Below are 16,526 nucleotides of genomic sequence, written 5' to 3' on the forward strand. Positions count from 1 at the left end.
CCTATTTATTATATATCTTTTTCTTTAATCAAAAATAAATAACATGTTGAAAACATAAACCAACTCTCTCTCTTAAAAGATAAAATTGTAAAAACAATACTAATTACAAACATATTTAATACAAATATCTACTATCTTAATTCCCGTTATTTTTTCAAAAATACCCTATAATAAGAACGGAGGTAGTAGTACTTACACAATTCCATAATCACACTAATTGTTAGCAAATGAATAATGACAATTTTTTTTTTTAAGAAAATGCATCAAGAAAAGATGCATGTTAAAGTTAATATCGCTAAGTTAACATCGATCGAAATAATTTATTTATTTTTCACTATTTATATTATATTTTTATTGACAAAAATTGTATTGATTGGTGCTAACTGAGCATATGTAACTCTATGCATTTTTTTTAGGGATAATTTGTTTTCACAAACGAATAATGTTAACAATAATTATTTTAACACAATCTTTTTAAATTTTACTCTCTTATAGGATGAAATATATATGAATCTTACTATTTTATATATGTGATACATTTTCAAAGTGGTAAGATTTACATAGATTTTATCAAATAAAAAAAGTGAGTATTAGAAATAGTGTGTTAATATTGAATCGATCTAATTACACTACCAGCTTTCTATAATGTACTTCAGTTGGTCACTATTGTCAAAAAAAATATTAATTTTTAATAATCAATGAATAATTTATGTATTCAGTTTGAAATATAGATCATGTATATCAATTATTCAATAAATTTTAAAAAAATCATTACTTATATTAATGACCGAGGGAGTATGTTAAATATGGTGTTTATAATTATATATGGAAAGATTAATCTTTGAATTACATTTTTGGTGGTCTAATATTCCCGTCGTTTGTCCCGATTTTGTCACCTTGTTTGTAGTTTCTTTTCTCTTGTTCTATAGTTTCTTCCAAACCTTATTTGCGGATTTTGTTTGAATCTTTTTCTTCCACAGCTTGTGCCGGTTAGGATTTGATTTTTTTTTTCTTTCTTCCGAATATGATAGCATTTTGCTATGAACAAATTTTTTTTAACGGAAAATAAGGTGAGACCTACGTTACCCTTTGATGAATAAAATTCAATTTTGAAACGAAGTAAATGTATATCAGATGTTGAATGAAGGAGATGGAGAAGTATGATGTTTTTGAGATGAAAATGGTAACTGTTACTAAGAAAAACCATATCATTGAGCCTACATTTTTCCTTCATGACAAATACGATTCGATTTTGGAATAAAAGAGATGTAAATAACATCTTAAATAAAAGAGATAAAGAAATTTTATGTTTTTAAAATGAAAATGATAATTGATTGTAAAAAAATGAAGAAAATACGATTTTTCATCGAAAGAGGTAAACTACCCCAAATCATCGAGGGATAACGTAGAAAAAAACCGAAAAATATTACAGATAATACAAAGTATTTAATGTGTCATTTAAAAAAAACGATGAGACGAAGAGTGTTTTATTATTCAATATCATGGAAGATGTGATGCCAAATCATAATACATTCTTCTCGTAGTGCTTACAGGTTATGTGTTGATAAAGTCGTTGACTCCTCTCATCTCCGGCGCCCGGCATCTGGAAGCTCAAGGTTCCCCCTAAAGTTAAGAATGTAGTGTGGCGTATGTGTTGGGGTTGCCTTCCGACTTGTGTTCGTCTCCTTGACAAGGGCGCTCAATGTCCTACAAACTGTGTTAGTTGTCCATCACATCATGAAGATCTTGCTCATGTACTTTTCAATTGCCCTTTTGCTGTCCAAGTTTGGCAAATGACAGGCCTTTTGGGAGCTATCCAATTAAGATAATATTGCTCATTGCTTTAGTTTATGTTTTGATGATGTCTAAGATGGCTAGGTTATTTGATGATGATATTGCTTATTTATTTATTTAGTTTATGTATTGATGATGTTCTTTTATGTTGATTAGCTTTAGCTTAGAAACTTGTTAAAGCACCCTAGCAAACTATGTCTCATTGTGTCTTGTGATTCCTTGAATCAATTCACAAAAAGTCTGAATTGATTCAAATGTTGTCAGTATCTATTTTTCACTTCTTTCTTGTCTGAATCGACTTAAATTTCAGTAAAACGATTCATCAAACTCTCTGAGATGGTCTGAATCGATTCAAACTTGTTTTGAATCGTATCAATCACCTTCTAGGCTATTTGAGTCGTTTCAAATATCACTTGACACGTTTCATTCTTCATCATAATTTTCCCTTGTCTTATATGGTTTGAATCGATTCAAATAGTAAGTCAATCGATTCACACAGTTCTTTTTGTGTGAAAATTTAGCCTTTCTCTAGGGTTCTAGTAGGGATTGTAAGTTGGTTCTCTCAAGAAGATTGGTTGGGCTTAATCAAGGATTCGAAGGAAGTGAATAATCTCATTCCATCTCCAAAGGATTTGGGGGTATTTCTAACCGTTCGTGAAGTCGAAGGGGTTCGTTTACGGGACGTAACATTGAAGACTCGAGTGAAGAGTTCGAAGAAATGCACGAGTAATTCATGGATCCGAAGATTCAAGAAGCACCAAATTCAAGGGGTACTTGATGTTTGGGGGAGTGTTTTACATAGGAGTTGAAGAATTAGGGATTTAATTTGAAGGAACTCTTATAAACATTGTAATCAACTTTTCATACATAGTGGATGACCTTGGCGAAGGTGTACTTCATCAAGTAGAGTAGAGGTAGCCCTTAGCGAGGACGAACAAGGGTGAACTACTATAAACACCAATGCTCTCTCTCTCTCTCTCTATATATATATATATATATATATATATATACTTTTCAATATTACACTTGATTAATTGAATAATTGATTATAGTATTGCTAGGGTTGATCTAGTAGTGTTTTCTCAAAAGATTTGATTTAGGTTAAAACAATTTTACTTGGATCAATTAATTGCAAAACCAATTCAATTATTCAATTTCATGTGTATTGTGTTTTCTATTGAAAATTAGGTTTTATTTTCATAAAGGTTTGGTTTGAAATTATATCTAGGTTTGTTAATTGTTCAAGGTGATTGAATTTTGATTGTACATAAGATTTGAATCGTGAATCTAATATTGAAATCTTAACTCACATTGCTTTAGTAATTTATCTAATTGTTGTGATTGTTTGTGCATAAACTTAATAGTCAATTTTAATAAACTCCGAAATATTTTCAAAAAGCTATTCACCCCCTGATGAGTCAATTATTAGTGTTTTTTATATAATATTTATTTCAAGAGCTATTTGCACTGGTTCCTTTTAGAGCTATTTTGCTTCAATTGCAAATTATTTTATTTCAGGAACAAATATTTGAAAAGATTGAGTCTTGGAGCAGAAGAAAGGAGAATTGGAGCTGATTCATGCCAAAAATATGAAGATCTTATACAAAAATATCTTGTGCAAAGAATTTGAAGATCTTGTACCAAAATATAGCATAGGCGCGCCCCATATTGTCCTTTTGCTTCTTCGACAAGCTTCCTATTTTAGTATTTCTGACCTCGAGCCCATGTTTTCTTGTGCAACACTTTAGTGATTTAATTCTTGGGGCTTAAGTCAATGTTGGACTATAAATAGAGCAGCCCTCTAGTTTGTAAAATCATCTTTTGTTCTTGGAATTTGTTCTGGACCGCCCAAAAGGACCTTTGGCCCATTTACTTAGGCCCAATACAATCCAAAGCCCAAACACCACGTTTGACAAAGTTACTTGTGATACACCCCTTTCCCACAAGGGCGTGCACGGAGCGAACGAGACTGGTTCAAACGAACCACAACGTCTCTCTACATGTTCTCGCAATAAACTCTCTGGTGGTTACACTTTCCACGACTTCGTAACAGCCAGAGCCAAGTGTGCCATTACAACGGCTCTGCAGCCCTCTACCTCTATAAATAGGGGACTCAAAGCAGTCCACAAGGTAGAATCTATCTCTTCCTCTAAACCCTCACTCTCTGATCTCTACATACTTGAGCGTCGGAGTGCCCGCAGGTGATGAGTCATTTATTTTCTATTTTAATATGTTATTTAGTTTAGTTTTAATTAGATTTAAGTGTATTTTATATTAATATTATTTCCTTTCTTGAACTATTTTACTACAATTGCATATTGTTATATTTCAGGAACGAATATTTGATGGATTGAGTCTTGGAGCAAAAGAAAGGGGTTTTGGAGCTGATTTGGTACGAAAATACGAAGATTCGGAGACAAAAATATATCTCCCTCAAGTCAGAAACTTGGCACGGCCCGTGCTAGGCTTGGCACGGCTGTGCCACACTCCAGAACTACTTTTGCTTAGATTTTAAGCTACTCTATTTTTAGCCCGAATGTAATTGCTTAGATTTTAAGTCGAATGTATGCTATAAATAGAGTAGCCATCCATCACAAATATTCATCTTTTCTTGGAATACACTATGTGACAATTGTCTTTCTAATAAAAGTTCATTTTACTTTCTTGTTATTTATCTTTATGCTTTCTCTCTTCTTCTCCTTGTCTACGATGAACGTCAGTGAGTAGACTTCTCTTGTATTGGGATTGTTGGATAAGCCTAATGACATAATCCTAATCAAACCAAGCTTTAAACCTTAATCTTATGTAACCCTAATTCCTTATCTAAATTCACCGCTTTAACATGGATCAACCATTATCAAACTGTGGAAACGAAAGTGGAGGGTTTGATAATTGTTTATCCATCATCTCAAATATCAATTCATAAAACGAAAGTGGAGCTTTGATATTCGAACAAGTGAATTTAGACAAAGATTGCAAAGGCAGCGAAATAGTCTTTACAATCTTTGAGACATATAGTTTCGATCTTCAAGGGAACTAATAATGATCAAGTCAGCGAAATAGGCTTGGTTGTTAGAGGAACTAAAATCTAATAGTAATCAAGTAAGCGAAATAGGTTTGGTTGCTAGAGGAACAAAAGAGAAACTTTCTTGAGAAATTAGGTCTAACATAAGGTTATAAGTTTAATAGTTTGGTTTGTGAAGGACTTGTCATTAGGATGAACCAATAATTCCAAGACTTTTATCTTTTCTTTTATTATTTACTTTTAATTAAAAAACCCAAACTTTTCTATCTTACAAACCTTTAGTCTAATCATTATCTAAAGTTGATTGAATTCATAACTCCCTGTCGGAACGATACTCTTTTATACTACTTCGGTAAGACCGTTCACTTGCGGTTTTATCTCATCAAGTTTTTGGCGCCGCTGCCGGGGAGTTATTGTAATTTGATTAACTTTTCAATAGTGTTTAGTCTAAAAAAAATAAATTTATATAAGTAAATAAAAAATATATATATATATATATATATATATAAAAAATATTTTATTTCTTTTTCTTATCTTTTTTGTTTTTTATATTTATCTCTCTCTATATAAAAAAATAAAAAAAATAAAAAATATATATTTATATATAAAATCTCTCTCTCTCTCTCTCTCTAAATAAAATATATATATATATATATATATATATATATATATATATAAAATCTCTCTCCCTCCCTTTCTCCTTATTTTATTTTATTTTATTATATTTTTTTTATTTATATTTTTAATTATTTTTTATTTTCTATCTTTAACCGTTTTGATTTCAGGCATGACTCCAAGAAGATCCACACAATAATAACGATATGGCTGAGAAACGTGCTCTCAAAGAGTACGCAATGACATCTTCAGATGAGCCGTACGATGCTATTGTGTACCCAACGATTAAGGGTATTAAATTTGAAATCAAGCCTGCACTTATTTACCTAGTGCAGCAAAATCAATTTTTCGGATCACCCACTAAGGATCCGAATCTTCATGTTTCAATTTTTTTAAGACTCAGTGGAACTTTGAAGGCAAACCAAGACGCCGTAAGGCTGCACCTCTTTCCTTTCTCTTTGAGGGATAGAGCTAGTGCTTGGTTTCATTCATTGAAAATTGGTTCTATAATTTCATGGGACCAAATGAGGAAGGCATTCCTTTTCCAATTCTTTCCCCATAGTAAAACTGCTCAATTAAGGAGTCAAATCACACAATTCATTCAAAAAGATGGTGAATCTCTTTACAATGCGTGGGAGCGTTTCAAAGAAATGCTTAAGCTTTGCCCCCATCATGGTTTTGAGAATTGGCTTATTATCCACACTTTTTATAATGGTCTTTTGTTTTCCACAAAAATGAATGTTGATGCAGCTGCAGGTGGAGCTTTGATGAATAAAACATACACAGGAGCATATGATTTGATCGAGAACATGGCACAAAACCAATATCAGTGGACAAGTGAGAGAGTTATCACTGAAGGTACTCCTCCACCCTCTAAAAAAGAGACAGGTATGTACCAGGTTTCTACCCTTGATCATCTATCTGCTAAGGTGGACACACTTCTTCAAAAATTTGATAAATTAACTGTAAGTGTCGTTACACCTGCTCTTGTTTCACCACCTTGTGAATTTTGTGGAATACTTGACCATACTGGTGTTGAATGCAAACTAGGTAGTGTTGGTAAAAGTCCCGAGCAAAATTCTTATACCTTTGGACAACAAACAACACCACCCGTCTATGTAAACAACCAAAGAGTCCCTCAGAAATCCAGATTGGAAATTTTACTAGATAAACATGCTATGGAGCAATCCAAGCAATTTCAAGAACTTAAAAATCAAACTGGATTTTTGAATGACTCTCTTGTCAAGCTTACATCTAAAGTGGACTCCATTGCTACTCACACGAGAATGCTAGAAACTCAAATCTCTCAAGTAGCCCAAAAAGTAGCTACTTCCTCTCAAACCCCCGATGTCTTTCAAAGTCAAACTGAAGCCAACCTCAAAGGCCTTATAAATGTTATTCAACTTAGGGACGGTAATCAGTTAGAGGACCCCATTATGAAAACTAAGACAATTGAGGGTGAGATAGAGAGTGAAAAGCAACAAGGTGAGAAAGTCATAGGAGAGAGTGATAAGCCAATCGTTTCACCACCTTATAAACTCAAAATCCATGTCCCTCAAAGGCTTGCTAAGCCTAACCTCATAGTGATTGAGAGTTTTTCCACCCCTTGTGTGATTGAGAGTGAAACCATTAAGAAAGCTATGTGTGATTTGGGAGAGAATCTCAGGTTAATGCCACTATCCCTTTGGGAAAGATTAGGTATTGGGTAGAGAAACCTTCTAATCGTCAAGCTAATGACTCTAAAAGAGCGCTTCGTGGGAGGCAACCCATGAATTTTATTGCTTTTATTTTGTTTGTTTTGTGTTATTTTAATTTTTTTTGTAGGTATTTGTCCAAATATGATGCGAAAAATGAAGAAAATTGAGCCTTGCACGGCCAATGCCAATGTTGGCATGGCCGTGCCTGTGACCTAGCCAACATCCACCAACTTCCAGAGAGTTGGCACGGCCCGTGCCTGTGGTGGCACGGCCCGTGCCTGTGGTGGCACGGCCGTGCCATGGTCCCAGACCCTCTTTTACCATTTTTTTCACTTTTCTTCTTCTTCCTTCATTCTCAAACACAAACTTCCCTCATCCTTCAACTTCTCTCTCTCAACCTCCATAACATCAATCTTCAAACCTCCATATCTCTCCCCATTCACCATTCCAAAAAAATTCTTCACCAATCTCCACCATTCAACTCATAAACCTCGCTAAAACCAAAACCCATCACTAAACCAACCCTACCCACATAAACCTTGTCCAAGCCTAACCTCCACCCACACCCAAACCAAGCTAAGGTCAATGGCATCAAAAACGAAAGGTGAGGATATTGAAGCCTCCGGAAGAGGTGCTAGCAAGAAGCAATCAACAGCCCGCAATTATGGGATCCAATTCAAGGATTCCGAGCAAAGAAATAGGTATAATTCTCTAATCTCTAGAACTATCTCTCCTAGCAGGTATGCTGATGTTAATGCTTTGGATAGACTAGAAATAGATGAACATGTGATTAGGCTGTTGAATAAATTCACAACCATGTGCTTAGGTACCTTCACACGGTTATTGCTTGCACCATATGGGGTAGAAAAAAAGATAGGAATGATGAGGACTATTGAGTTGTTTATGTTGTAGGCTATACTTTATAACCACCATGTTAACATTTGCTATTATTTGATTTATCATCTTGTTTCAATTGCTAGAAAGAAACCGGATATAAAGGTGATATAGTGGTAGGTGGAATCATCACTTTCATTTGTTCAAAATTGGAGGTAAATGTGAACATAGGGATAAATAGGATTGAGGGAAACTACTATCTATACTTAGAAACCCTCACTACCATGTTTTTTTTTTTAGAATCCATGGCCCTTCTCACAATTCCCAATATGAGTGGAGAGTCAATAATGCTAATTTCTTGATTATTCTACCTAATTGATGAGATAAAACCGCAAGTGCACGGTCTTACCGAAGTAGTATAAAAGAGTATTGTTCCGACAGGGAGTAGTTTAATTCAATTAACTTTTTAGAGATGATTAGAAGGGAGAAGAGAATTGTAAGTTGGGGGTTTTCAAGCGTTTGAAAGATTTTAATAATAAAAGGAGTCTTGGGATCGTTGGTTTCCTCTAAATGACAAGTCCTTCTCAAACCAAAACCATAAGCTTATAATGTTATGTTAGACCTAATTTCTCAAGACAGTTTCTCTTATGTTCTTCTAGCAACCAAGCCTATTTCGCTGACTTGATTACTATTAGATTTTGGTTCCTCTAACAACCAAGCCTCCTTTACTGACTTGATTGTTATTAGTTCCCTTGAAGATCGAAACTATATGCCTCAAAGATTGCAAAGCCTATTTCGCTGACTTTGCAATCCTTGTTTGAATTCACTTGTTCGAATATCAAAGCTCCACTTTCCTTTTATGAATTGATATTTGGAATAATGGATAAACAATTATCAAACCCTCCACTTTCGTTTCCACAGTTTGATAATGGTTGATCCATGTTAAGACGGTGAATCCAGATAAGAAATTAGGGTGACATAAGATTAAGGCGTAAGGCTTGGTTTGATTAGGATTATGTCATTTGGACTTATCCAACAATCCCAAGACAAGGAGAAGTCTACTCACTCATGTTCATCGTAGACATGGGGGAGAAGAGAGAAAGCATGAAAGTAAAAGACAAGAGAATAAAGGAAAAGAAAAGAACTTTAATTAGAAAAGCAATTGTCACTTATTGTATTCCAAGTAAAGATGAATATTTGTGATGACTAGCTACTCTATTTATAGTACACATTTGACTTAAAATCTAAGCAAGTATATTCCAAGAATATTCCACGGTAGATTGTGCGCCAAAATAGAATAGCTTGGAGTCCAAGCAAAAGCAGCAAAAGGTCTTCTGGAGGGTGGCACGGCCGTGCCAGGCTTCTGACTTATGGGAGACATATTTTGTCTCTCAATCTTCATATTTTCGTGTCCAATCTGCTCCAAATCCCTTTCTTTTGCTCCAAGACTCAATCCATCCAATATTCTTCCCCGAAATATAATAAATTGCAATTTAAAGTAAACTATCCTAAAAAGGAAATAATACTAATATAAAAATATATAAAATCTAAATAAAACTAAACTAAAAAGCGTATTAAAATAGACAATAAATGACTCATCAAACTCCCCCACACTTGAATCTTTGCTTGTCCTCAAGCAAAAGGCATAAACATAGTAGCATCAATAGTTAATTCAAATGACAATTCAATTAAAGCACATGTCCCCTCAAAGGCTTAAATCCCAAATGTACACTAATCACAAACTCAAGCATTTCTTGAAATCTTTATTCAACCCAACAATCAAGTTTCAAGTGAGTGTGTGTGTGAAGTCCAACCCTTTTCTTGCTCCTGTATAAGATAGGTATTATGAGGAAACATGGTCTAATCCTAGCACTAAACTAACCAAGAAAGATTCCTTCTACAATTCATATAAGAGAGATGGGAGTATTTGAGAATCTTTGTTCCTTGCCATTTGCACATTTTAAGTTCTTTATTTAGGGAACAACATCTTCACGTAGGAGGTCGGAGGGCCTACCCCCTTCCCCAATCTAGATTCAATGCTATCCCTTAAAACATCATCTTCACGTAGGAAGTCGGAGGGCCTACCTCCTTCCCCAATCTAGTTTCAACGATGCTTTTTAAAGTTTTTCTCAAGATAACAATCACCTTCACGTAGGAAGTCGGAGGGCCTACCTCCTTCCCCAATCTAGATTCAGTGATGAGATCTTGGAATTTATTTGGCTTTTTGGCTTTTAATGAACCCCCTTATACTCACTTATACTACTGACGCTTTGAGAATCTTTAAAGGTTAATGCACCACTAAGATTAAAACGTGTTTCCTTAAAATACCTATTCATATATTTACTCAAGGGAAGCAACTTTGTGTTTTTCTCATTGAAAAATTTATTCACTTTAAAACAAGGTGTGGGTATATCAAGAAGACTTAAAACACAAGAGTTTGCTTTCATGTACAAGAATCAACAAAATAAGAGGAGACAATGAAAATTTGTGTCATGATTTTTTCAATAGAAATTAGCTACTTAACCATGCCTTTTACAATAAAACAAAACAAAAGAATAAAGTTCAAGGGAGTTTGGAAACACTACTACTAAAGACACTTTATTAGGCTCCCCCCACACTTAGGAGAAGCATTGTCCTCAATGATTCAAGATAAAAGAAAAATAAAAGAGAAGGAGAGGTAAAAGAAGAAGAAGAAGAAGAAGAAGAAGAAGAAGAAAGAGAAAGAAGGGGAGAGTGGAAGAGGAAAGCTCACATTTTTGTCATTGAGGTCCATATGGAGGACCTTGGAGGTGAAAGTGGTGCATCATGTTCCGAAGCATTTGGTTATTTTCTTCGGATATGCGATTGCCCCTTTAGACATCGTTTCTTATGCCCATGAGTTCAACACCTTGCCTTTGTTGCTCGGTGCTTATTCTTTCGACCTCGGTAGTCATCCATGCCCATCTTGCATCTGCATGTGTTTCATCCTCATTAGGGTCATGGGGATCCTCATCATGGTGCAGTTGTGCACCTTCCTCTTCTCGGTGCAAGTGTGCACCCTCTGCTTCTTCATTATGCTGTTCTATGTGTACCTGTGGGTCATCATCAACATACAACAAATTCGCTTCCACCTCGGTGTTAGTTCGAGATGGGTTAGGCAATAAAATCAAAGTGGGCACATTGAGCAGGAGTGTATAAACAAAAGGGACTCGAGGTTTTATGAAATTCATAGATATAAGAGTTTCTATGTTTAGTCTATTGTTACCCTCGATCTTGTTTATCCCATGGTCTTCACTCACACCGACCCGCCCAGCTATGTATGTTATGATACCACCAACTACTATTTCTCCCCTACTATCGGACCTATTTCCTATAAGGGAAAGGTAGTCAAGCAAGTAAAAACAAGTGTTAATGGGTTGGTTGTGCAGCATAGCCCAAAGCATGAAGAGTTCATCGTTCCTAGTGTACCCTAGTTCTTTCCGTCCCCTAATGGTGCAAGCTATAACCCTTTGAAGGTACCTAAGTACGGGGTTGTGAATGTTGCTAGCTTTGTTGGCACGTGTGTTAAATTGGTCAAGACCGGTGATTTGCTCCCAAAAGGCGGTGGGTTGATAGGCAACCGGTTTTAAATTTTGATCCCAAGAGTCATGGATGAACCCCGCATTTGCGAAGCCCATCTCATCACAGAAGTGCTGAAGAGACATCTCATAATCAATATTCAAAAGCCGGAAAGAAACTCTATGGTTAGGGTTATCAAAGTTCAACCTATCTTTTGTAAAAACAATAGAACTTAAAAATTCATAGGTGAAATTCTCATACCCTCTCATAGGTCTCAACATATCAACCCATCCTAACCTTTCTAGCAGATTAAACACATTATCTTTAATACCTAGCTTATTCATGTCATGGTTATCAGGGTACCTGCAAGGTTGTAGAGGTTTAGATATTAGAATTTTGTACCTATCCCTTTGCTTGTTGTCCCTGAAGGTGATACCATGATTTTTGGCTTGTGCTTTCTTCTTTGGGGGAGGTCCCCCGGATGAACTTGCAACTTCCTTACCACTTCTCTTTGAAGCCATTGCCTTTAACTTGCTTTTGGTGTGGTGGTGGTTTGGGTAAGGGTTGTTTTGGTGGAAAAGGTTGGGTTAGTGTTGTGGTGAAGGTTTAGGTGAGTTTTAGGGGTTGGGTTAGGGAGGTTGGTGAAGAATTTCTGGTTTTTGGGTTAGGTTAATGAGGGTTACGAATTTGGGTGATTTTGGTTGGGGTGGATGAAAGTTGTTTTGGAATGGTGGGTTATGATTGGAATGGTGTTAGTGATTGATTGGGTGGAGAAATTTTGTGAATGGGTGTGATTTGGGGGTGGTTGTGGAGGTTTGTAATTGTATGGTTATGGAGGTTTGAGAGAGAAGGGTGAAGGTAGAGAGAAGTTTGTGTTTGAGAGTGAAGGAAGAAGAAGGCCAAAAGGTAAGGTTATACTTACCTATGATCGGGCACGGCCGTGCCAAGCTTAACACGGGCCGTGCCAACATTCTGGAAATGGCCTGGTATTTGGTGTAGCAAAGTCTGGCACGGCCGTGCCAGTGTGAGCACGGGCCGTGCCAAGGTTCTGGGGGGCGAAGCTTCGAAATTTTCTCTTTTCTTGAATTCCTCTCGGACAATGACCTACAAAATAATTGAAAATAACAAAAACAAAAAACAAAAGCAGTTAAATGCGTGGGTTGCCTCCCACGAAGCGCTCGTTTATTGTCATTAGCTTGACGTTAAGAAAGTGTCCTTAGAAAGGATCAAAGAGATCATATTGTGTAGTTGACGCTAGGAAGCGTTCTTTCACATTATGTGCTTCAATCATGTTACAAGAATAGAGAGCGGGACCTTTCATAACATTGTCCAACTCGAAACCAATCATCGCATCACTCGCTTGAAAAACTATCCTACCACTCTGAACATCTACTATAGCACCTGCAGTGGCTAGGAAGGGTCGTCCTAAGATTATAGGGACATCATGGTCCTCCTCTATGTCAACCACCACGAAATCAGTTGGGATATAAATCCCTTCTATTTTGACGGGTATGTCCTCAATGTAGCCAACGAGAGGGATAGTAGAACGATCCGCTAACTTCAAGATCATCTCGATAGGTTTAAGCTCTCCTATTCCCATTCTTTTGAAGAGGGATAAAGGCAACAAACTTACACTAGCCCCTAAGTCACACAAGGCCTTGTCAACGGTTTCTTTCCCTATCACACAAGGGATGGCAAAACTACCTGGATCTCTAAGCTTTTGGGGTTGCTTCTTGATGATTGCACTACTTTCCCTAGTTAAAGCTATTGTCTCTTTGTGGTCTATAGCCTTTTTCTTTGAAAAAATTTCTTTTAAAAACTTGGCGTATAGAGGCATACGAGACAAGGCTTCAGCAAAGGGAATCTTAATGCAAATCCTTTTAAGTATGTTTAAGAATTTAGCAAATTGGGCCTCCAAGCTGAGCTTAGTGAGCCTTAGTGGTCTAAGGGCATTGTTCTTATCAAGCGGTTTCTCACTTTTTATCACACCATTCTTACCTAGACACCTGACACTCTCCATCTTGACATTTTTGGCCTTAGTAACAGTCTCTTCTATCTTACTACCCCCTAGAAAAATAGCGTTGACATGGGCTTTGGGGTTTGTTTCAGGTTGACCAGGAAAGACTCCTGGTGTTTGAGAAGAGGTGGCCACTTGTTGGGCCACTTGGGAGATTTGGGTCTCAAGCATTTTGGTGTGTGTGGCGATGGAATCAACCTTGGTATTGAGTTTGGAGAGAGAGTCGTTCAGAAATCCTGTTTGGTTTTTCAATTCTTGAAGATTTTTATTTTGATTTGCAATGCAATTTTCCAGTAAAATCTCCAAACTTGATTTCTGAGCCACTCTCTGGTTGTTTGTATAGCCAGGTGGTGCTGTTTGCTCATAAGAACCTTGAGGATTTTTGTAAAAATTTTGGTTTTGCCTCATTCCTTGGTTGTATTGAGCGTAATTCAGTTGCTCAATATTGGCAACACTACCTGTAACGCCCACCTTCGTTTAATCGTTTATTTAATCGAGTTTAGGCGATTATATTATAATTATATAGTATAAGCATGATTTTGATATGTTTTGATGATTTACGATGATTTGATTGATGACGTGATAAGTTATGAGTTTTGAAGGATTTGATTATGATATGAGATTTATTTTATTGTTAAATAGAATAAAGATTTGAAAATAATATAAAATATTTAGTTGAGGGCTGTTTTGATATTCTAGATAGTTTTGGGGGAGAAAGTGAGATAAGATGAGTAATTAAGAGAAGATATAAATAGGGAAGACCTAATTTTTAGAAAAACGATTGTACGTGAAAACTTTTGGAAAAAGGGAGAAAAGCTTAGAGAGGAGCAAGAGACCAAGAGGGCTGCGATTTTCTGCAAACTTAAGGTAAGGGTGAGACTAATAATTCAATAATGTTAATTGTTGTAATTCTGATGATTAGTTGACAAAGTTAGGATTGATTTAGAAAAGTTTTGGAATTAGGTCAAAACCTTAGAATTGATGATCAAACGGTGAGAATTGGTTTAATTGATGTAGAAAGTGTTCCTAGACCATAGATAATGTTTAGGACGAACTTTGGAATCAAAAACAAGCTTAGAACCATGTGGATCGACAGATTTTTGTGATTTTAGGAAACCTGGCCGTAGCGACATTCATCGCTCGCCACGGCGAGCTATGATCCTCGCCTCGCGAGTGATGAGCTTCATCGCTCGCCACGCGAGCCCTTCCCTTCGCCTCGCGAGTTGTTTGGTTCAACTCGCCATGGCGAGCAATCCCCTTCGCCTCGCGAGTTACGTGACGCAGCTCGCCACTACGAGCCACCTTACTCGCTATAGCGAGCTAAGGCAGAGTGTATGTTAGATTTCGTGTTTCGACCTTTTTAGTTGGATCTTGAGTGCCTTTGAGTGCCTGAACATACCTAGTATTGATTAGGAATGAATGTAGGATCAGAGGGAACCCAGAACAAGCTTAGTTTGGGAGTTGAGTGGTACTCGCCACGGCGAGTAAGAACTCTCGCCTCGCGAGCACAACCAGAATGAACTTGTTTGTGAGTTTGTGCGATCTGTGTCGCACGTGTTGATCAAGAGTGAACCCCTAACTGGTAATGAGACCTAGTGATGTTGTTAAGTACAGTCTGTAGAGTTGTTTGAGCCATGATAATATTAATTGAACATGAGCTAATGTAATGAATATTTATGCAAGATATGAAGATTTGATAATGATACAATTTATGTGCTATTGATATAATGATATCATCTTGTTATGTGACTTGTTTATGCTGCTTTCGTTATTTAACTAAGTGCATAAGTATATGGTAAAGTTTAGCTCCAAATTATTGGATGCATGTTGATATGTTGATTACGATGTTATGTTCATAAGTGTCCATGCATAGCATCTCATTGAGCTTAGTCCTCACCACGAATAATCGGAGCTTTGTCCTCCGCACGTTTTATAGGAGCTTTGTCCTCCGCACGATTAAAGTATATTAATACTTATGATGACGATTGGTACCACATGCATATAAGGAGTCTAGGAGCATTGTCACATTGTCATGATTAAGATGCCTTGTTGATAATGATTGAATATGTGATTACGTGATAAGTGTTTATTGATTATGTTATGTTGTTCATAATGATTGGATATATGATTACGTGATAACTGTTTAGCATTTATGCAAAGTTAATAAAGGAATGATTATGGATGTTAATTTATGATTCGCAATTACATTGATTAATGTTATTTTGTTATGAAATCTCACCCCTTCTGCTTGAAAATGTTGCCCTTCGTATGGGTAACTTGCAGGTGATCGTGCTTAGTGTGCAGTTGCCGTTGTGAGTGGCTTTGCCTTCACTGTGTCGTCTAGGTCGCTCTGATACGTAACGGGATGGGGTTTAATGTTATACATGCTTCATTCTTTTACGTGGATAATATGTTATTTCTATTATGTTATGGATAATGAACTATTTTGATGGGGCCTACGTGCCAAACTGATTTATGACTTTCGAATTAATATTCCGCTTCTACGTTAAAGATGTTTGTGAAGGTTAAATTATCATTTAACTGTTTTTGGATTACGTTTCTATGTGATATCCCGTTTATGGTTTTTACTCTAATAATTGTTTATGAAATTTGTATATTGGGAAAACGGGGTGTTACACTACCTAACTGACAATCAACACCTACATGACCAGTTATACCACAGACTTCACAAGGAGGGGATGCAGAAGAAGGTGGGACAGCATTAACATTAAGTTTTTCAATTTTTTGGGTTAATGCCTCAACCTTAGCAGCAAGGTGGTTATATTCAGAGAATTCGTATATACCTGCCTCTTTCTTAGAGGGAGTAGGAGTAGTGACAGCTCTCTCGTTGGTCCATTGATAGTGATTCTGAGCCATGTCCTCAATCAAAGCATAAGCCTCCGTGTAGTTTTTGTTCATTAGAGCTCCACCTGCAGCTGCATCAACATACATCTTAGTGGTATATGACAAGCCATTATAAAACGTGTGGACTATAAGCCACTTCTCT

At 36.4% G+C, this 16,526-nt stretch overlaps 1 non-coding gene across 1 annotated transcript; it reads right to left on the minus strand.

Annotated features, from left to right (window-relative positions):
• Positions 1 to 6,006: 6,006 nt before the first annotated feature.
• On the minus strand, positions 6,007 to 6,113 carry LOC120576258 (small nucleolar RNA R71). The gene has a single exon (XR_005642334.1). It is a non-coding gene; the product is annotated as a small nucleolar RNA R71 (small nucleolar RNA).
• Positions 6,114 to 16,526: the final 10,413 nt, after the last annotated feature.

Source organism: Medicago truncatula, chromosome 6, assembly GCF_003473485.1.
Source record: "Medicago truncatula cultivar Jemalong A17 chromosome 6, MtrunA17r5.0-ANR, whole genome shotgun sequence".
NCBI classification, from domain to species: domain Eukaryota; kingdom Viridiplantae; phylum Streptophyta; class Magnoliopsida; order Fabales; family Fabaceae; genus Medicago; species Medicago truncatula.